The sequence below is a fragment of the Lampetra planeri genome, chromosome 45 (assembly GCF_965212315.1).
Source record: "Lampetra planeri chromosome 45, kcLamPlan1.2.h2, whole genome shotgun sequence".
In the NCBI taxonomy this organism is placed as follows: Eukaryota; Metazoa; Chordata; class Hyperoartia; order Petromyzontiformes; family Petromyzontidae; genus Lampetra; species Lampetra planeri.
In genome coordinates, this window is record NC_136151.1 from 5,404,806 (window position 1) to 5,426,935 (window position 22,130).

Below are 22,130 nucleotides of genomic sequence, written 5' to 3' on the forward strand. Positions count from 1 at the left end.
GTGTCTCCCCCCCCGTGTCTCCCCCCCCGTCTCCCCCCCCCCATGTCTCCCCCCCCCGTGTCTCCCCCCCTGTGTCTACCCCCCCCGTGTCTCCCCCCCCGTCTCCCCCCCCCCCGTGTCTCCCCCCCCCCCCCCACCAGGTGAAGCTCTACTTCACAGCGGCGAGCGAGGAGCGAGTGGCCGATGCGGCCGCCGCCGACACGGCCGCCGCCGCAGCGGCAATGGCCTCCTCCTCCTCGTGGTCCTCCACCTCGTCGCTGGCCAACAGCCCGGGCCCCACGCAGCCTCCTCCCCAGGGGGGCGAGAGGCCTCCCCCCTCCTCCTCCTCCATCTGCGGTGCTGCCGATGGCGGCGGCGCTGCGGGGACGACTGCGTGGATGGCGGGCGGTGGTGGTGGACACCACCACCACCACCATCAGCACCTCCACCTTCACCACCACCAGCAGCAGCAGCAGCACGGTGGTGGAGCCGCGGTCGGGCCGGGCGGTCGACCCCCGGCCCTGATTCCCGGTGGTGGCGGTGACTGCTACGGCGTTGTTGGCGGTGGTGGTGGCGTTGGTGGTGGCGTTGGTGCGGGTCTCTGTCCGGCGGACCTGCCGGACGCGGACGCCGAAGACTTCCACTACTCGGACACGTCCGAGTCGGACCCCGAGATGGACACCATGGACCCCGAGCAGCAGCAGCAGCAGATCACCAAGGTGTGACGGCGGAGAGAGAGAGAGACACGGCACGCGGAGTGGGGTGGGCGGTGATGATGATGGAGGTGGAGGTGGAGACACGGGGAGGATGAGGAGGAGATGGAGGAGGAGGAGGAGATAATGGAGGAGATAATGGAGGAGGATGAGATGAGGAGGAGGTGGAGACACGGGGAGGATGAGGTAGGGAGAGAGATGGGGGAGATGGTGATGATGTGATGCTTTGTCAGGGAGAGAGATGGGGGAGATGGTGGTGTGACACATTGGTAGGGAGAGAGATGGGGGGATGGTAGTGTGATGCGTTGGTAGGGAGAGAGATGGGGGAGATGGGAGGAGCGAGAGGAGAGGGGGGGGATTGTGGTGAAGAGAAACAGGGAGGGGAGGGAGGATGAGGGATGAGTGAGTGATAGCGCAGTGAGAGAAGGGATGGTGGTTATGATGCGTTGGTAGGGAGAGAGATGGGGGAGATGGTGGTGATGTGACACTTTAGTAGGGAGAGAGATGGGGGAGATGGTGATGGTGTGACGCTTTGGTAGGGAGATGGATAAGGGGAGATGGTGATGACGTGATGCGCACGTGGAGAAGGAGAGCCTTGAACTTCAGCCGGGATGAACGAGATGACGATGAAGATGGGAACTGGTGACGGAGGAAGAAAAACAATCATCCCGTTCCCTCCCCCCCGTAACCTCCACCCTCCACCGGTGATGAGAATGTGACGGAGCCGCCTATCTCCTGAGCTCTCTCGGTTGTAGAGAGAGAGAGGGGGTGGAGGCAGTGGGCACCGATGATGAAAACGACGGTGGTTGGAGTGGCGGAAAAAACGGATGATGATGACGACGACAAGAAAAGAAGAAAAAAAACCTCCCCTCTTCCGTCGGCAGAATAAATATAAAATATAACAAGAGGAGGAAGAGAGGGGAGGGTGGACACCGCGAGACAGCGGAGAAAAATAAAGAGGCTTTGTTTTAAAAAATATATATATATATAACGACGTGGAGGAGAGGAAAGTGGGTAGAGGTGGTGGTGATGGTGGTGGTGGTGGTTGTGAAACCCACTTTTGGAGGATTCTTTTTGTATTGTACAAAAGCGTGCGGGGTATTCGATGGTGAGAGATGGAGAGAGCTTAAACGCAACTGCACGCAAGAATCTACGGGCGGTCTCATCGTCGCCGCTCCTCTCCCCGTTTCTTGCCCCTCTCTCCGCAGCCCTGACGGGCTCGGTTTGATGAGAGAGCGTACAGGGGGGCGGTGGTGTGGGTGAAGCGTTCTCACTCGACGTGAATGTGACGGCAGTGGCGGTGGTCGTCTTTCTGGGTTTCTGTTTTACGAAGAAGGGAGGGAGGGAGGGATGGTGGAGGCGTTCATGTCCGCCGTTGATTTTAGAGGCGCACAGGCAGGTACATGCGCAGTTACAAACACACACAGAGACACACACAGAGACACACACAGAGACACACACAGAGACACACATAGAGACACTCACAGAGGCACACACAGATACACACACAGAGACACTCACAGAGGCACACACACAGAGACACACACAGATACACACACACAGATACAGGTACAGACACACACAGACAAAGACCAGATATAAACACACACACGTAAAGAGACGCAGATACAGACACACACACGCAGAGATCGACACACACGCACAGGAAGTACAGAGACACCACAGACGACCGCTCCCCCCCCGGATTAAACGAAACTCCACATTCTCGGCAGAAGCAGCAGCAGCAACAGCAGCAGCGACAGCAGCAAAAATAAAAGTCCTCAAAGCATTACGGCCGCGATACGCGCGCGGCTCCAAAGCGGTGACCCCCCCCACCCACCCCCGACCCCCCCACCCACCCCCTCCATCCCACGACCCCAAAGAGACGCTAACCAGAATCGGCAAATGGCGGCAGCGGCAGTCCGCACGTGCGTTGAACCTCAATGGCGCCGTACGTCAAATTCGTATTCTTGGGTTTTTTCGGTAAAGTCACGTGGGTAAAAAAATGTAAATTAATAAAAGTAAAATAAAATAAAAATGACGACGTTTCGGAGGCGACACAAGCCTCCGTCTTCAGGTGTAACCGTCACGGCACGATCGCTGCATCGAGTAAGAGAGCAATTCCAAGAAAAGCGTAAGCGATGGGTACGTCGAATGTCAATGGCGCCGTACGTCAAACCTTATTGGGACCTTTCGATTTAAAGCTTTCGTGACTGCAGGGATTCATCTTCTTGGTTCTTTCGGTAATAAAAAAAAACATAATAAAATAATTTTATTATGTTATTTCCCTTCTACGTGACTTTACCGAAAGAACCAAGAAGACTTATTGGCGCCGTACGTTGAATCTCAATGGGACTGTGCGTTGAATTTCAATGGCGTCGTACGTTGAATCTCAATGGGACCGTACGTTGAATTTCAATGGCGTCGTACGTTGAATTTAAATGGCGTCGTACGTTGAATCTCAATGGCGTCGTACGTTGAATTTCAATGGCGTCGTACGTTGAATTTCAATGGCGTCGTACGTTGAATTTCAATGGCGTCGTACGTTGAACCTCAATGGGACCGCATGTTGAATTTCAATGGCGTCGTACGTTAAATTTCAATGGCGTCGTACGTTGAACCTCCATGGGACCGCACGTTGAATTTGAATGGCGTCGTACGTTGAATTTCAATGGCGTCGTACGTTGAATTTCAATGGGACCGTATGTTGAATTTCAATGGGACCGCACATTGAATCTCAATGGGACCGCACGTTGAATTTCAATGGCGTCGTACGTTGAATCTCAATGGCGTCGTACGTTGAATTTCAATGGCGTCGTACGTTGAATTTCAATGGCGTCGTACGTTGAATCTCAATGGCGTCGTACGTTGAATTTCAATGGCGTCGTACGTTGAATTTCAATGGCGTTGTACGTTGAATGTCAATGGGAACGTCCATCGAATCTCAATGGTGCCGTACGTAGCCAGCGGCGCTAATCGAAGACGGCGGCAGTGGAGGGAAGGTCGTCAAACTGCAAACACAAAACGATTTCTAAAGGAAATTAGTTCGTAGTCGATGACGACGACGACGACGATTTGAAAATGCGTCACAGCTCCCTGCCCCCCCCCCCCCCCCCAGTGTCTCCCCGATATTGGAAGGAGAGACAGACAGGCGGGTCCCCAGACTGCGACCGCTGTCTTCAATGGCTCGCCAGAAGCCGCCGCGAGGGTTGATAACCACCGTAGGTTTTGGGCGACGGGATCGGCGGGTGGGCTCTGTGGTTTCAACTTCGTGTGGGAAGCACTTTGCGTTGCGCTGCGCGTGGCGATCAGTGAGTTGCGACCTGAGCAAGCGGAAATAGAAATCCGTCAAAGTTTAACTGTGGAGAGGGGTGGGATGGTGGGTGGGGAGGCTTGCGGTCGGGGGAAGTGTTTGGCAGGGCAGGGGTGGGCAAGAGGTCTGCACCTGGGCCGGTAGAGTTTTTTTTTGTTTCTCTGGCCAGGGTTGGGTGTCTCTTTGCGTGGGTGAAGGCTGCGGAAAGGCTGGGCTGGGCTGTGCAAGGCTGGGTTGGGTTCTTGAAGGGCTGGGCTGGGTAAGGCTGGGCTGGGCAAGGCTGGGCTGGGCTGTGTAAGGCTGCGCTGGGCTGTGTAAGGCTGCGCTGGGCTGTGTAAGGCTGTGTAAGGCTGAGCTTGGTTGGGTTCTTGAAGGGCTGGGTTGTGTAAGGCTGGGCTGGGTTGGGTTCTTGAAGGGCTGGGCTGAGCTTTTGAAAGCTGCGAAGGCTGTGTAAGGCTGGGCTAGGCTGGGCTGTGTAAGGCTGCGGCTTGGCTTGGGCGTCTTCCGGCAGCCAAAAAATATATATATTTGATTTCGGTTCCGGTCCGTCGTCTTTTTTTTCTCCGACTTTGCGCACTTATTAAGGAAGACAACCGGCTGCACGTTCGTCTCCCCCCCCTCCCCATCACCGCCCCCCCCCTGCACCTCCGCCCCCCCTCCCCTGCTCCACCGCCTCCGCCGAATGGTCGACTTGGTGGAAAGTAACAAGTTGGTCGGAGAGTTGTCGGCCCGGAGACTTAAATTTTTCCCCTTCACTCCAAAAACAAAGCAAGCCCCTCCGGCCTTGTGAAGGAAACACGGAGAGGAGGAGGAGGAGGTTGGTGATGGTGGTGGTGGTGGAGGTGTCGTGGACGTGGACATGGGACAGAACCCCGGGGGGTGGGGGGGGTGGGCATGGAGGGGACCCCGCTCCCGCGCTGCTAACGCACGGTCGGCTCCGTACGGCGTCGCATTAATGTCCGCAATGAGCGAGCAGTAGAGACACACCGAGACCACCGCCGCGTGTGGTGTGCGAAGGGGCAGTCCCCGCTACTCGCAGCGTGTACGTGGACCGGACGTGTGTCGATGGTTAAAAGGCGGCGGCAGCGGCATCAGCAGCAGCTTGGAAAGCAAATGCAGAGAGAGAGGGCAGAGATGGGCGCGTGTCCGTCGCGTTCACGCGCCCGGTGTGTCGTGCGTGTTGGTGGCAGCCCCCCCCACCCTGTGAAGGAGGAGGGGGGGGGGGGGTCGCCCCCCGCTCCTCTTTGCGGCCGGACGACTGAGTCCGATTTGAAAAAGATTAGAAAGAAACGAAAGCGAACGCGGCGGTGGCGGCAGCGGCAATGATGATAATGTTGCCCCGTCGCCTTCTCCCCGCCGCGCGACCATCGCTCGCCCCGTCACTCGCGGTGACGATTCCGGCGCCGGATTAATCTCGGCGCGACTTGAGAGAGAAGAGCGAGGAGGAGAGGGGGCATGCGCACAAGCAAGCAAGCGCACGCGAGAGAGGGGGGGCATCGAGCAAATGGCGCCGGGGATTGGGGGGCTACCGACGTAACGCGACGTCCACATGGCCCAGCGTCTCCCATCTTTCTCCCCCCCGCCTCCCCGCCTGCCTTTCACGTAGTCTCCCTTTCCGTTCTTTTTTGTTTTGCCTTGGCCACCTGCATCTGTGTGTATGGGTGTCTGGTGTGTGTGTGGTGTGTGTGTGTGTGGTGTGTGGTGTGTGTGGTTGTGTCTGGTGTGTGTGCGTCTGGTGTGTGTGATGTGTGTGTGTGGTGTGTCTGTGCTCAACGTTTGGCCACGTTTGCAACTCAAAGTCGCACCCTGGGAAGTCAACCGCACGGCGGCAAACGTTGCCTCTCCCTCCCCCAACCCCACCCACTTCACTGCCAAAACTCAGCAGATGCCCTCCTGGGCAGGAGAGTCGAGACTCGGGTTTTGGGCTTTCCGGGGAGTTCAATAATCGCCGTGCGTCGATGACCAAGAGTGTCTCTCCGCTTGGGCGCTTTGAGGAGGACAGAACGACCCCAACCCCCCCGGCTTTGGCTTTCGAAACGTCGTCGCGAGAGATTTTTCTCTCCGCCGAATGGCTCAAGCAGGGAGAGCCTTCACGCTCCAGGACCACGCGGCAGAGAGAGAAACTTTGAGGACGCCGAATACGGCGTGAGCATGCCGCACGGGGCCGATGATTGTTGACCGCGTCCCTGGAGTTCTGCGTCGAGAGAGAGAGAGAGTTGAATCGCTTGGAAGTGTTTTCCACCGCTTTTGCCCTTGGCTGCGGAGAATCTCGCCTTTGCCAGGTGGACTTGGGTTTGCAATGACTTAGGTCCGCTTCGGTGTGACCCAACCTTGTGGAAAAAGAGCGTCGGAACTCGACGGATTCCTCCAGTCTAAATCAAAGATCGCGATTTAATTCGGCAGTTCGAAGGGTCAATCGGCGCCGTCATCTTGCTCGAGAAAGCCGCGACATCGGCCAGTGATGTCACTTGACGTCGCTTTCGGGTGAAAGGGAAAACAAAACGCACGGAGGTTCCGTTCCATATTTTGCTCACGATGGCGGCCGCAAATCGGTACAGGAGCTCTGAACGCCGATGTCGAGGTTTTTCGTGAAAGTGTGAGATCGCTTTGTCATTTAGAAACCTCCATTTCTCTTCCCCGATCAGCCCCAGTTTCATTTTCAGAATTAGTATTTTTTTTAGATGAAGCTGTAACTCGGGAACACATTGGTAATACAAGAGGCAAAGACCACCCCCCCAACCCCCAGTAAAGTCCACAGACACACAGACAATCATACACACATACATACAAAGACACGCATAAACATGCATACATAGAGCCACACACAGACACACACACACACTGACGATACACACACACATACACTCCTACACATAGACACACTCACAACACACACGACACACACTCACAACACACGACACACACCACAAACACACAGACACACAGACAATCATACACAGACATACAAAGACACATAAACATGCGTACATACAGCCACACACAGACACACACTGACGATACACACACACATACACTCGTACACATAGACACACTCACAACACACACAATACAAACACACACACAGACACACACACACAGACTCGCATAGATCGAGACAGACACACACAGAAAATGATCAACCGGTATAGCCTCAACAGACTGTGTCGGGGCAAGTGCTGTTAGCGAGCAGCACCTAATGAAGGGCCGGCACTGCACCGGGAAGGGTGGCCAGCACCACGGACGGCAATGTTTGAAACACCGATCACCATGCCGCAGAGCTCACAACCGGGTACCCGATACCCGTACCCTACCCGATACCCGGCTACCCGTATCCGGCCGGGTACGGGTAGCCGGGTACCCGTTTGCGACCCTGGTGCGGCCGGGTACGGGTAGGCCGTGAGTTACTGGTGAGTCACCATTTGTCACTCATTTCCCAACGTCTTGTCTCTTCTCACAATTCAAGTTCCTAGAATCAACCCACCCGCGCCTGCAACATGGCTTCATCCCAGAGGTCGCAATCGGGTACCTGTACCCTCCTTGATGCTGGGTACAGGTAGCCGGGTACGGCCGGGTACGGGTACCCGTTTGCGACCCTGGTGCGGCCTGGTACGGGTACGGGGGGGGGGTAAGGTATCAAAACCCGTTTGCGACCTCTGCCTTGCCGAGTCTCGGCACCGGTTCGGAGAGAAGCCGCTGACGTTTGCCATGAGCGGGGATTGAACTCCGGGCCGCTGGGCTCATGATCGAAGCGCCCACAACCTCTGAGTCAGCCACACCTTGCGCTCGATCGGAATCGGAGTCCGGCGCGGTTGTCAACTTGCAGGCCAACCAATAACCATCCTCGCCGCTCGGGAGATTCGTTTAGCAATCATCGGGGCAAGTTGAGCGTTGCAGTGCCTTAATTTGTTCGCGTTCCTGGGAACTACGTGGGTTCCATTTCGATTTAAAGCTTTCGTGACTGCAGGGATTCATCTTCTTGGTTCTTTCGGGTAAAGTCACGCAGAAGGGAAGTAATAAAATAATAAAAACTAAACATAATACAATAATTCTCACGACGTTTCGGCCACAACGCAAGCAGCCGTCCTCAGGTGAAGAAACACCGATCACCATGCCGACAGACCTGGTCTTCACCTGAGGGACGGCTGCTTGCGTTGTGGCCGAACCGTCGTGAGAATTATTTTATTATGTTTTATTATTTTATTACTTCCCTTTCTACGTGACGACTTTACCGAAAGAACCAAGAAGATAAGTGGGTTCCGTCAGCTCTGATGCGCTTTCAGCCACGCTCTGCAGAGAGGAAATCCCTCCTTTGGCCTCTTCCCACGCTCAGTTTGTGCTTTGAACGGAGGCGCCGGCGGTGGGCTCTTGAAGAGCGGTAGCGCGGCGGTTGGCGGATTGAGTTTTTTTTGGTGGGAAAAACCCCCAGGATGTGAAGAGTCGTGATTTGAGTCGGGTTTCCTCGCCAACAGAGGCGTCTTGCCTGCTATGTCTATCCCCCCCGATCCTCCTCCACATCCTCCCGATCGTTATATTTTGTCCTCTCCTCCATATTTTGTACGTTGAACATCTTTTGGAGTGTACGTAGCCGAACGTGGTGGGGTTAGGGGGGCCGGGGGACGAACTATATGCACAGAAAGCAGTTCTACATGAACGAGTTTGGTAAATTTTCTTGGTTCTTTCGGTAAAGTCACGTAGAAGGGAAATAATGAAATGATGAAAATAAAAAAATTAAATTATCACCACGTTTCGATTGCAACACAAGCAGTCATCGTCAGGTGTGAAACCCACGGCAAGAAAATTTTAAAAAAGTGGCGGGTTTTCTTAACGTTGAGAAAAACGCCACTTTTCACACCTGGACGATGATTGCTTGTGTTGCAATCGAAACGTCGTGAGAATTTTATCGTTTTAAATTTTTATTATTTTATTATTTCCCTTCCACGCGACTTTACCCAAAGAACCAAGGACGTGAATCCCTGCAGTGCACGAAAGCTTCGAATCGAGTTTGTCAATCTCGACGACGACGATTTAAAAAGTCTGCAGCTCCCCCCAATATCTGAAGGAAGAGCGTTTCACAGACGGTGGCTATGATTGGAACGTGGATGAGGTTTTTTTCTTACCCGAACTTATTTTCTCGATGGCATTGCGCATCTGTAAGGGGGGCGCGGGGGGGAGGAGGGAAGGGAGGGGAGGTCCGTGTGTGTCTGTGTGTGCGCCCGTGCGTGTGTGTGTATGCGCCCGTGCGTGTGCGTGCGTGCCTGTGCGTGTGTGTTATATGGCACAGCAGGGGGGTACAGCTGGGCGGTGCATCTGCCAGTCATCCCAGCCAGTCAACCCCCATGGCACCTGCTGGGTCTGTCCCGTGACCAATCTCCTGCCAGCAGAGAGCCTTCGACACTTTCAAGTGTGCCCAGCCTTGCGCATGCACTGTGGTGACGTCCACCGTCACTTAGTAGCAACCGGCGGGTGTTGGTTGCCTCGAGTTCCATGCCAAGTCGGCACGATAGACCCGCAATGGGCGTTTTCACCGAAATTCACTTCTCCCCAAAGCCACTCCAGCAACCAATAATCCTAAGGCAACGACCCCCCCCCCCTCTCTCCGGCGCTCGGGGGGAGAGGTCGGTTACTATTTTGTTTTGGTCATCGCACGATAATCAACTCTTCGTTTTGCCCACAGTCCATCTCTCGGTTGGTTGTGTGACCTCCTGCGAGTGCATCTCATTCCCGTCGAACGGCATTGTGCTTAAAAACGCTGGCGAAACTTCGGATCGTTTTTTTTTGTTGCATTGGGTGTTTCGTCGTCGTCGTCATCGTCAGCAGAGTTGGACTTTTGCCTCAAGCACCCAGATGTTTGGACCGGTTTCCACATCAATTGTCTCGTCGGCGGCAGAGTGAGGCCCTGAACCAATGCTGGCAAGCTGCCCCGATGTCTGTAGGTAGTAAGGAAAGCCCGCTGTGTTAGACACGGGTTACTGGTTCGATGCAAAACTGTAATGCCGGAACGCCTCTTTAGATTCCTTCCACCCACGACCTCGTCTCGATCGTCTTGGTGGGGGGCGGGGGGGGGGGGAATTACCGATGCCTTGAAGGAGTAGAAGAAGGAAAGACTCGACCTGAGAAGCCTTAATGCGGAAGAGACACGCGGCGGAGGTAGCAGTTTTCTGCGCTCGCGGGGGGGAGACCAAGATTGTACCGAGTTGACTTCACGTGGGGGTGGGGGGGGATCAACTTGGAGCTCAGATAGGTGACGTGCAGTAGGGAGGAGGATCGGTGTGCCGAAGACTTCGCCGAGAAGGGGAGAGTTGGGGGGGGGGGGGGGGGTGGTGGGGGAGCGTCTCTTGAAAAGTCTCGGGCTGCAGCAAGGCTCGCAAAAAATTATCCCAGAAGAACTTTAGGAGACTTGGGAGATGGTGCGTCTCCGTTTGGAGGAAGATTTGCGTGTGTGTTATGCATGCGTGCATGGTGCTTGAGAAGAGTCCGAGTAACTCGAAGCAGTGTCTTAACCGTTACACACGGCCCTGCTGCAGATCTAATTCCCGGGGAAGCGTTGGTTGGGGGTGAGGGGGGGTAAACACCGCTAGTGGCAGCTGTACCTGTGCGTGCACGAGGTGTTAACCCAGCACCGATTGCTAGTAGTAGGGAAAGGGACGCTGTGAGGTTGCTGCTGCTGCTACGTAGTTAAGCCGATGGAGTCATTTTGCGAGTCACGATTGGTTTCGAGTGGCTCAGATCGTCGCGGAGTTTCAACGTCCCAATGTTTTGCTACCCACGAACCCTTCACCACCCCCCCCCCAGCGACGGAGCCAGTCGCATCAAGCCTGTCGCATCGTGGGAAAATGTGCGAATTGATTTCGCGTGGTTTTTTTTTTTATCATCGGCAAAAACGCAGAGTAGGGAGGAGCAGTGTCAAAGAGAGCCCGAGCAACTTTCGAGCAATGTTGTACGGGCGACATATCCCAGAGGTCGCTAAGCGGATTTTGATTCCTTACCCGTACCCGGCCGCACCAGGGTCGCAAATGGGTACCTGTACCCGGCCGTTCCCTACCCGTAACCTACCCGAAATGAGTGACAAACGGTTACTCACCAGTGACTCACGGCCCACCCGTACCTGTACCCGACCGCACCAGGGTCGCAATCGGCTACCCGTACCCGGCCGGGTACGGGTAGCCGGGTATCGGGTAGGGTACGGGTATCAGGTACCCGGTTGCGACCTCTTGACGTATCCGCTGGAGATTGCAGCCCGGCTTCCGTCGAGCACTTAACAAATGCTCGGTTCTCCCCGCCGGGCAACCAAAGTAATCTGGGCGCGTCACTTGCCGACGAAGATACAGCGCGTGGGGTTTTAGTTTGTCGTCGGCTCCGCGTCACTGGCCGACGTGGGAGGGTTCGCAGTTTATATATGAACCAATATATATTGGCGTCCGCCACACGACGACCAATCCGACCCAAACTAAAGGCATTATAAATCGTGCGAGTATTGGTCGCGAAAGCGATCTACACATATATATATACATTTAACTGGCGAGTCGTTTAATTTTTTTGTTATCAAATTTTTCACCGTTCTGTTCCGCCTTTGCCCCGAGTTGGCAGCAATGCCGTTCAAGAGCTAAGATGCCCCAATGGCGTTGAGGGTCTGGCTGGTCACGACGAGAGGGCTTGAGCAGAGCAGGTGAGAGAGTTCGCTCGTGTAGTTTCGCTGTTCCTCCTCGGTGGAAGGAGCCACGGACTACAGAGTTTTGTTTTTTATGATACTGCTGCCCCCATTGTTTGCGGTTGAATGGCCACTTGTGATGGCCATGCAACCGTGGCATACTTTTTACCCCCTCGTTATGAGGAGGGGGGCATGGTTTTGAACGCACTTCAGTGGGGAGGGAGGGAGTTGGGGGGGGGGGGACTACTTTCTTCCCTATTAGTTTGAACGGCCAACAAATGCACGTGACCTTGCGCGGGTTTATGCGCACACCCCCGGCGCCCCCCCCCCCCCCCCCCTGCGAAAATGGCTCCACACGGAGAGTCCAGCAGGTCCTAACGAAGGCACCTTAACTGTGGAGACGGAACGCGACGATGCATGGAATTCCCCCACCCCCCCCCCCCACCCTCGTACTCATCGTGAATTGTGGCTGAGCGGTGTTAATTGGAACCTATGTCGTTTTTTTCTTTCAACTTGTCTAGAAGACAAAACCAAAATCCAGACGGGGGGGGGGGGCTGCCCCCCCCCAGATGTCGTTGCGACGACGGCGGAGGTTGCGAGCGGTGGGAGGGGGCTGGGGATGATAGAGGAGGGGGGGGGGGGTCGGTGCTGGGTGGGGGGGGTTATTTAGTTTTGTCCGGAGATCGATGAATAATAAACGATCGGGTTTAACCGGCCGTCTCGAAAGGGGGGGTGGGGTGGGATGCCGCCATGTTGGAAAATGTATCGCGATTGGTGCTTGGCTGCTGTGGAGACTTGGTGAGTGGGGGGGGGCGCGAGTGTAGCGAGAGAGAGGGGGCGGTGGTGTTCGCGACGTCACAAATGTGTACATGTAAAGATTTAAAAGATAATTTACGACGATTCACCGAGACCAACGGACGGTTTTTATGCATTTCGAAGTTGCCGTCGCCTCCGGTGACGTCGCCTCCGACGTCACAGTTGGAGAGCGTGGGGTGACGTGTGTGTGTGTGTTTTGTGCGAGTGATTGTGCGTTGCGTGTGTCTGGTGCGTCACGTTTCCACGCAGCCGTTTTTTTTATTTTCGCGAACTCCTCCTTTTGTAATTGCTTCTTTTTTTGTTTCTTGCATAATTTTTTTTTCGGTCGTTTGTCCTACCCCTCCCGCCACCCTCCCCTCCCCCCCCGGATCGTTTTAATTTTTAAACGCACCTTCCCCCCACCCCACCCACCCCCGTGGCATCAGGTCAGGCGAGCAATGATTTACGTGCGTCCAAGGGGGTTGTTGTGTTGTGATCGGTTCGTCCCCTGCCACGTCGCGATTTTCCGTCTCGCTCGTCGCTAAGAGGTTTTCGCGGCTCTCACGCCCCCCTCCCCCCCTCCGCTTACTACCGTATGGACGGTGGATAAACTCCTATTGCAGTCTGTTCTCCTATAACATGGCCGGTCGTCGTAGTACTTGCGTTCCTGAGCAACACCGCCGTTGTGGACAAGATTGCATTGTAATAAAGAATATACAGCACCGGTGGTATGAAGCGCAATTGGCGATAATGCGTGAGGCGATACGTGACGCCGGGCCTGAAGACTGAGACACGCGCGGGTTAGTGAAGCATCCAGCAGCAGCGGCGATGATGATGGTGTATAAATGCGTCGTTAAACCCGGCACCGCCCCGACACAGCCAAATTTTTGTAAGGTTCGTCACGTAAACAGAACGTGTGTCGGAGAGCAAATCCACAACATTTACAATGTTGAGTTCGACGTTTCGCCGGTAATTACAACCGGCATCATTGGGCGATCGCCAGATGAAGCTTGTTAATTGGATGTGTCGGGTGGTGGCGGGTTTAATGACACATTGATATGTTTAAGCAACCCAACCCAAACAAACTTGCGTTATGGATGATATTGGTCGAGAAAGCCTACTGCCGCTAGGTGTCAAACCCCCTAATACGTTCAATGCGTTACACGTCCAATTCGCGTTACGGAAACCACGTGTTCATAGGAGAACAGGCCGTAACTATGGCGACGACGCCTGCTGCTTGGCTCGCAACGGACGTTGAAAGATCTTCGCGCCGTTCGTTGTTTTTTTTGGGGGGGGGGGGGGTGGTGGGCGTCGCGGTCAAAAGTTGCGCACACCGCAAATGTAACGGATCCGCGACTTGATTTACGAACGTAGCGATTGGCGTCAAAAAAAAAAACCACCCTCGTGCAAAAAAACTAAATGGCAGGGCCCTCCTCCTGTACGCACGTTACATTTTCTGTCACGCCGCCCACGTTTCCAACCGTGCCAATCTGTGGGTCTCTGTACGTGCGTTGAACGTTCTTTCACACCCGACGTAGCCAACCGTGCTAAGCTTGTGGGTCTTCGTGGGTCTGGGTGTCTGTGGGTCTCCGTGTGTGTGCACGTATTTTGATCTTCTTTCTCGTTGTATGGAGCCAACCGTGTTAATCGGAGGTGCGGTGCACTCCAACGGGTGCACGCGCGACCCGCGCCGACGACTTTTCTGCAGCTAACGTGGGGAAAAAAGAGATAAACGCGGTACAATCGGGCGTTTCGCTAAAAATATACGAATATACTTTCGTTATGGATCTCAGGGCAATTACACTGGTCAACACACTTTTTCTGGCATAAGGTATTCTAACGGTTTTGGGGTGCCGATTCCAAATCTAGCATCCGTTTTTGTCTATCACATCAGGTTTTTGAGATATCAAATATTGCATTTTCAATAAAAACTGCAGAAGAAAAATATTAAATAAATGTGTATATCTACATAAAATGATGATATTATAAACACACTATCCTAAAAATACAGCACCATATTTTAACACTAAAGCAGTCACTGACTCGCAACAACTTGCAATCATAAGTGACAGAGTTAATTTCGGGTAAAATCAATGAAAATGGGGTATGCCGATAGCATAAAAATGAGATGTGATGGAGCAAATCTGAGATCAGATTTGGAATCAGCACCCTGCAATTAGTATAAAACAGCTGCAAAAGTCCAGGCCAGAAAAACATGATTTTTTTGTTGACCAGTGTTATCTATCAGAAGCACACAGCAATGTTGATTTCGGCTGATGGCATAAAAAACAAAAAACCCCCAACAAAGAATGCAAAGTTTTCAGCAATTCTATCACTAGGTGGCGCTCGTGCTTTGCGCGTGTTCTTAGGTTTTTTTCGGTAAAGTCACCATGTAGGTAAAAAATTAAAATTAATAAAAGTAAAATAAAATAAAAATCACGACGTTTCGGAGGCAACACAAGCTTCCGTCTTCAGGTGGAACCGTCACAGCCACGACAGCTGTTTTTTTTACTTGATACAGCAATCGTGCTGTGACGGTTCCACCTGAAGACGGAAGCTTGTGTTGCCTCCGAAACGTCGTGATTTTTATTTTATTTTACTTTTATTAATTTTAATTTTTTACCTACGTGACTTTACCGAAAAAACCAAAGAATATGAATCCTTGCAGTCACGAAAGCTTCAAATCTACAAAACTGTGCGCGTGTGTCATCATCGTCATGATCCATGTCGTTTCCACTTTTTTTTCTCTGTCTTGTAGTGGACACATCTCTCTGGCACCAGTCATCAAGCCGTAGTCTCTGTTAAAGTCTTCCTGGTTCCCTCCATTTTTTCCGAACCCACAGCAACAACAATGCTGAATTTTCCCCTACGGGACACTTTTATTTGCCGGTATCAAGAATGATGAAAAATACGCATGGGTTTTGATCTCGATTTGAAGCTTTCGTGACTGCAGGAAATCCATACTCTTTGGTTCTTTCGGTAAAGGTTTTACCCGTTCTAAAACCTATTATATGTGCACAGTACAACCTTGGATTGCGAGTCACTTGGTCTGCGAATGTTTTGCAAGACGAGCAAAATTTTTTAATTAATTTTAATTTGATAAACGAGCGAGGATCTTGCAATACGAGTCGTACGTACATAAGCTTTGTCTGCCGAGCATCACGTGATCACAACTGATATACCAGTGCTTTGATATACGAGTGCTTTGGATTACAAGCACGTTTCCGGAACGAATTATGCTCGCAATCCAAGGTTTTACTGTGTCTTGTTTTAATCTTCTTGGTTCTTTCGGTAAAGTCGTCACGTAGAAGGGAAATAATAAAATTAAAATAATGAAACATAATAAAATACAATTCTCACGACGTTTCGGCCACAATGCAAGCAGCCGTCCTCAGGTGAAGAACAGGTCTGTCAGAAAGATAGCGTCTGAATGAGCACCACCAAGCTTGGCAGCGTATATACTTAAATATATACTTAAATATACGCTGCCAAGCTTGGTGGTGTTCAGAAGAACAGGGCTGTCGGATAGACAGCATCTGTCTTTCCGACACAACGCAAGCAGCCGTCCTCAGGTGAAGAACAGGTCTGTCGGAAAGACAGCGTCTGAATGAGTGTCTGTCTTTCCGACAGACCTGTTCTTCACCTGAGGACGGCTGCTTGCGTTGTGGCCGAAACGTCGCAAGAATTGTATGTTGTTTTATTTTTATTATTTTATTATTTCCCTTCTACGTGATGACTTTACCGAAAGAACCAAGAAGATGAATCCCTGCAGTCACGAAAGAAGCTTTAAATCGAAATATATAAATATATTTTGCATCGGCTGGAGTGGTCCCGTGGACCAGGCAAAGTTTCAGAACCACTGCGTCTAGAATATCGGAGCGAACTCGATCGATAACCGTGGCTGGAGCGGACATTGAGAGATGACGATCACGACGAATACAACAAGAACCACAGTTGCCACATCAACAACGACAACAATGAACCCAAAACGACTACAACGACCACAACCACCACCACTACAAGAACGACCACATAGACCACCACTCTGAAACTATACAAAGAAACGATTGTTGAGTCACGGAGTGAGGAGGGAAACAAAAACTTGATAACCCCACATTCGTTGTGTGAACAATATCTCACAGCCACCCGCGCTAAGCTTCTTGTACAACAATACACGTTCTGATTATCACTATTATTCTATTGTGTTTTGACAGCATTTGCTTTTTTATGATTATCAGTATTGGCTTCTATTGTTGGTATTGCCTTCCCCCCCCCTGCCCCCCCCCCCCCCCCAAGGCCGGAGGGGTGGATAGACTTGGCTGGTTTCGCCAATGAATTTAAATGAATTAACCCGCTCAAATCCACCACGCGCGTTATTAAAACGAAACCAACAATCGCTTCTGCGCAAGCCCCCGTACGCGCGCGTACCGTGCGACGGTGGACCATGAATAAACCTCGAGTCATTTACACCATTGGAACCTCATTTGCCAGTAAAAATATGATAATTGTTTTTTACCCTTCTATCTGGCAACAAAACTGACACCTTTTTACAAGGAGTCATGTTTGCATAGACCACAATACCTGCAGTCATAATGCAAACAAAACACACGTAACTCTGATCATTTGCACTGTCCTTTGAGTTGATTGGTCCACACGAGAGACAGCTTTCCTTAGAGCCTAGTCTCCACTGGTGTTGGACCAGATGACGCCAAAAGGCGCCTTTTGGCGTCATCTGGTCCAACCCATGTGAGACTAGGCTATAAGGAAAGCTGTCTCGGGTGTGGACCAATCAACTTCAAGGACAGTGTACATTATCAGAGTCATGTGTTTTTGTTTGCATTATGACTGCAGGTATAGTGGTCTATGCAAACATGACTCCTTGTAAAAAGGTGTCAGTTTTGTTGCCAGATAGAAGGGTAAAAAAACAAGTATCCAACCTCGAGTCGTGGATCCGACGCTACAGCCAATAACAACTCTTGACCTGATGCCACGTTTACCAAACCAAGTGCCCCTTTGTGTGTTCGTCACGGGCAGCTTTTTTTTTTGGCCAAAAGTGTTTTCATTTGGTGGTTGTCTCTATTTGTGAGGCCCTGTGGCTCGTCACAAAAACAAGTTTAGATGTTGTTTTTGTTATACTTTTAGTTCTTTCGGTAAAGTCACGTAGGTAAAAAATTAAATAAAAATTAATAAAAAATAAAAACAATAAAATCACTAGATTTGAAGCTTTCGTGACTGCAAGGATTCATACTCTTAGTTCTTTCGGTAAAGTCACGTAGGTAAAAAATGAAATTATCGTTTTTATTTGTTATTAATTTTAATTTCATTTTTTACCTACGTGACTTTACCGAAAGAATTAAGAGTATGAATCATTGCAGTCACCAAAGCTTCAAATCTAGAGGATTTTTTGTTGTTTACACCAGGGAGCGACAATCCCATCTTTCTGCATGACAAATACAACTTTGTTTTTGCGCGCGTGGGGTCGTTATCGAGTTTATTCCAGCGAAGCATCCTGAGTTGGGATTGTAAGCCGAATCGTTTCGTGCCTGACTGAACTGCCTGACACGAGACTGAGAGAGAGCAAGATAGAGAGTTGTAACATACAGCCTAGGCAATCAAATTGGCTGCCTCCCCACCCACCCAACTGCTTTGTCCACCTCTGAGCCGAGTCGATGCGCAAAACAAGGAAAGTCGCTTGTGAACACCGCCAATCGGGAAGGTTAACGCGCGTGAGCTCCTTTGCGTGGTCAAGGGGTGGGAAGTGCACGATGCTTTTCAGTGTCGAGGCTGGTGACTCCCTGCTGGAACAAAACTATGGAATGATTTAAAGCGTTCGTGACTGCAAGGATTCATCTTCTTGGTTATTTCGGTAAAGTCACCACGTAGAAGGGAAGTAATAAAATAATACAAATAAAACATAAAATACAGCAGCTGCTGGAGCAGAGAAATTAGCATGTCAATAAATCTACCCCGAAGCGACCGAGGGACAGAAGATGGAATGGCCCTATGAGAGCCTGGTAAATTTTAGAGAGAGAAATAGTTTGAGAAAACAAAATGTAGCAAATCTTTTGGAAATGTAATGCAATGCAACACAGAGAGTCGGCTAGTTAACGCATAGCCTGGTTGATTACGATCTCCAAAGATTGATAAAATTAGAAGTTAAGTGTGAAATTTGACCAACAGAGACACACAGAGAGAGAGAACGACTTACATCCTCACAAATGTAGTTCTACCTGATGACGGTTGCTTGTGTTGCAATCGAAACGTACTCTTATCTCATTTATTTTTTTCTACGTGACTTTACTGAAAGAACCAAAGAGTAATTCCTGCAGTCACGAAAGCTTCAAATCAAGTTTAGTTTATAGTTCAGTTTGATCGCTCAGGGGATGTGGACCCAGCTTGTACACAACGAGATGTGGGCACCACCTCCAATGAGCATGGTTGACTACGGTACGAAAGAAGTTCAACATACATGCTCAGAGGCCCATATAGACACCCACAGAGACCCACAGAGACCCAGAGAGATAAGTCGTAGACCCACAGCGACCCACAAACACCCATTGAGACCCACAGATTAGCATGGTTGGCTACGGTATGGTGCGAAAGAAGTTTAACATACATGCACAGAGACCCATATAGACACCCACAGAGACCCAGAGAGATAAGTCATAGACCCACAGCGACCCACAAACACCCATTGAGACCCACAGATTAGCATGCCTGGCTACGGTATGGTGCAAAAGTGTTAAGTTTACGTACACGGAGACCCACAGATTAGCACGGCTGGATACGTACGGTGCGAAACAGGTTCAACGTACAAACTGTTACATACATTGGTCCAGGGCAAATGGGTTACCGTGATTGCGCATCGTGGCTTGACAACAACCAGCAAGGGGCAAGAGGTTCACCCATGTGTGTGTACGGTGCGAAAGAAGTTCAACATACGTTGCGTAACTGCGTCGTACGCGTTTTCCTCCCACTCATTAATTCGCCCTCCCACCCACCCCGCCATGTTGCCACCCATCATCCCCCTTCTGCCCGCTTTGCTTTCTTTCAATGACGTCGTTAAGGCGGCTCGTCGACTTGGCACGCGACGACTTCGCTGGGGCACGCGGGGGTTCGACGCCTTAGGATTTGGAGAGAGAGAGCGAACGAGAGAGAGAGAGAGAGAACGAGAGAGAGATGCAGACCACACATTCCTAGCAGCAGCAGCATCCCCCCACAGTCCGTGGACATGAACTTGAATTTAAATATGCGCTCAACGTTTAACACAAAGTTTCAAAATAAAAAAACGTATTGTTATTATTGTTGAAGTCGTCTCCCCTTCCATGGTGGTGGTCGTGGTGGTGATTTTTATGATATGATGGTGAGTTGGTGATCGTTGTGGTGTGGCTTTGGTGAATGTTAGCAGTGCCATGGAGGGAAGGGAAATTTAATGGGTTGTACCCCTTTATGGCGCTTGTACCCACCATAGCGGCCAAACGGGGGCTCTAGAAGGGTGCGAGGGGGTGGTAACCCCCCTCCACCTTCAACATAAGTACACATAAACTTAACTAAGCTTGTGGCTGAGGCCCCGGCTCCGCCAACTCCCATTTGGCGGAGCCAAGAGACTGAATCCTCACCCTCGGAATTCCTTGAGAAGTAGAAAAAGGCCACTGCGGATGACCACGTGGAATGTTCGAACGCTCACTGCGGAGAAGAGGCTGCCACTCCTCTGTCGGGAGCTGGACCGGTACCGCCTGGATCTCTGTGGTATTCAGGAGGTCCGATGGACCGGCTCTGGCTCCTGCCCTTCATGAGGGGTGGACAGTCCTCTACTCGGGGCAGGAGGGCTGCCAAACAACAGGGTGTGGTTCTTCTGAATAAAAGAATGAAGGGGGCGTGAGTAGGCCTCGGCAAGGTAAGGTAATTGTACCCTTTTTACCGGGTAAAAGGGTAAAGATAAAGGGTAAAGGTCTCGACATGCCAAGGGGTAAGGGTAAAGGGTAGGGTAAAAGGTAGGCTCGTTGCTTTTTACCTTACCTGCTAAAGGGTAAAAGGTATGGTAGAGTGATTGTATTGTGGTAAGGTAAAAGGTAGGGTAAAGGTAGGCTCGTTTTTACACTTTTACCTTACCTTGCCGAGGCCTAGGCGTGAGAGTATGGTGGCGAGTTGTGGGAAGCTGTAATCCCCAGGCTACTGGAGGCTTACCTCTACATCAACCAAAGGTGAGCAGTGGTGGTTGCTTCTGCCCCCACTGAAGATGAACATCATGCAGGCAAGGCCGTTGAATCAGATGCCTTTTATGATCTACTGTGACAGGTGCTAGCTAAAGTGGCCCGTCGGGATATCCGGTTGGGTGACTTTAATGCCCGAGTAGGTCATGATGCTGGCAGGAGGCTGCTAGACGTATTTGCAGCCCATCGGCTTGTAATTACCAACACGCTGTTCTGGCATCGGCACATCCACACAAAAGCATGGATGCACGCTAGGTCCAAGCAAGAACATCTGCTGAACTACATCGTGACGGAACAGCAGATGCGGGCCTATGTCTTTGTCACCAGGACTTAACGTGGAGCTGATCTGCCCACTGACCATGGGCTTGTCATCTCTAAGATACAATCTTGGACCCCCTGATGAAAGTTGCAAATGAGAATTTCATCATTGCTTGCAGCTTTGGTTGGCATCGCCCCCCCCTCCTCCTGATGCCGAGGGGAAATGGATGAGATTTAGGACTGGCTCATGCAGCTGCAATGGCTGTTTTGGGTGCATGGTCCAAACCTTCCCAGAGAACCTGGCTGATGGAGTAGGTGTTCTGGCTGGCTCAGAAAAGTGACAGGCCCCCTTCACCCGTCTACAGCATCCCACATCGGAGAATGAGGAGGCTTACCGCAGCCTTCACTCGGAGATTCGGAGAGCTGTGCTTGTCGCAAAGGAGAGTGGTGGTCACTGGTTGCTGAGGAGATGGGGTCTGTCTCTAGCCCGCTATCACTAATCACTTCTTAACTTCATCAAACAGTAACTTGCAGTACTATGCCTATTACCATCCTGAGGGGAAAGAAAGGTGATCTGATCTCCGATGCCCAGGAACAGGTTTGCAGATTTGCAAACCTGTTCCTGGGCTGAGGGGAAATCCCTTAGTCTGGAAAACATCATGGGGCTAATTGGGGATGACCCTGCTGAGGCTGCAGTGCCTCCAATATTTGAAGAAGTTGTAATCCCTTGTGAGTGGCTGGCTGATGTGCCATCTATTGAGGAAGTATGGAAGGCGATGCAAAGGAAAAGCTCCGGGCAGAGATAATCTCCCAAGTGAAATGCTGAAGGAGGATTGCGTTTGTGTGCAGACTGCCCTATATAACATAACAGTTTGGACCACTGTACAGGTTCCACAGGTGGTCCCCCTCTTTATGAATGGGGGACCGCACAGACTAACAACTACAGATACATCTTTCTCAGTGTGCCAGGAAAGGTCCTGGCGAGGATTATTCAACATCACATTGCCAGGCGCGCTGAGGAGAGGCTTGCAGAGCTTCAGGCCAGGGTGGTCCGGCACAGATGCCATATTTTCAGGCCGTTTGCTACAGCAGAGGTGTAGGGAATTCCAACAAGGCCTACACCTCGGCTTTATTGACCTGGTCAAGGCCTATGATAGCATCAATATGCCTGGGCTCTGGGTTCTTCATATTTTCGGAGTCCCTGATTCTCT

The 22,130-nt window shown here is 51.4% G+C and overlaps 1 protein-coding gene across 1 annotated transcript in view; it reads right to left on the bottom strand.

Annotated features, from left to right (window-relative positions):
• The window catches only part of LOC144733051 (E3 ubiquitin-protein ligase TRIM11-like), a 265,988-nt gene that overhangs the window by 191,046 nt on the left and 52,812 nt on the right, over nt 1–22,130 (bottom strand). The gene's annotated exons all lie outside the window — the stretch shown is intronic.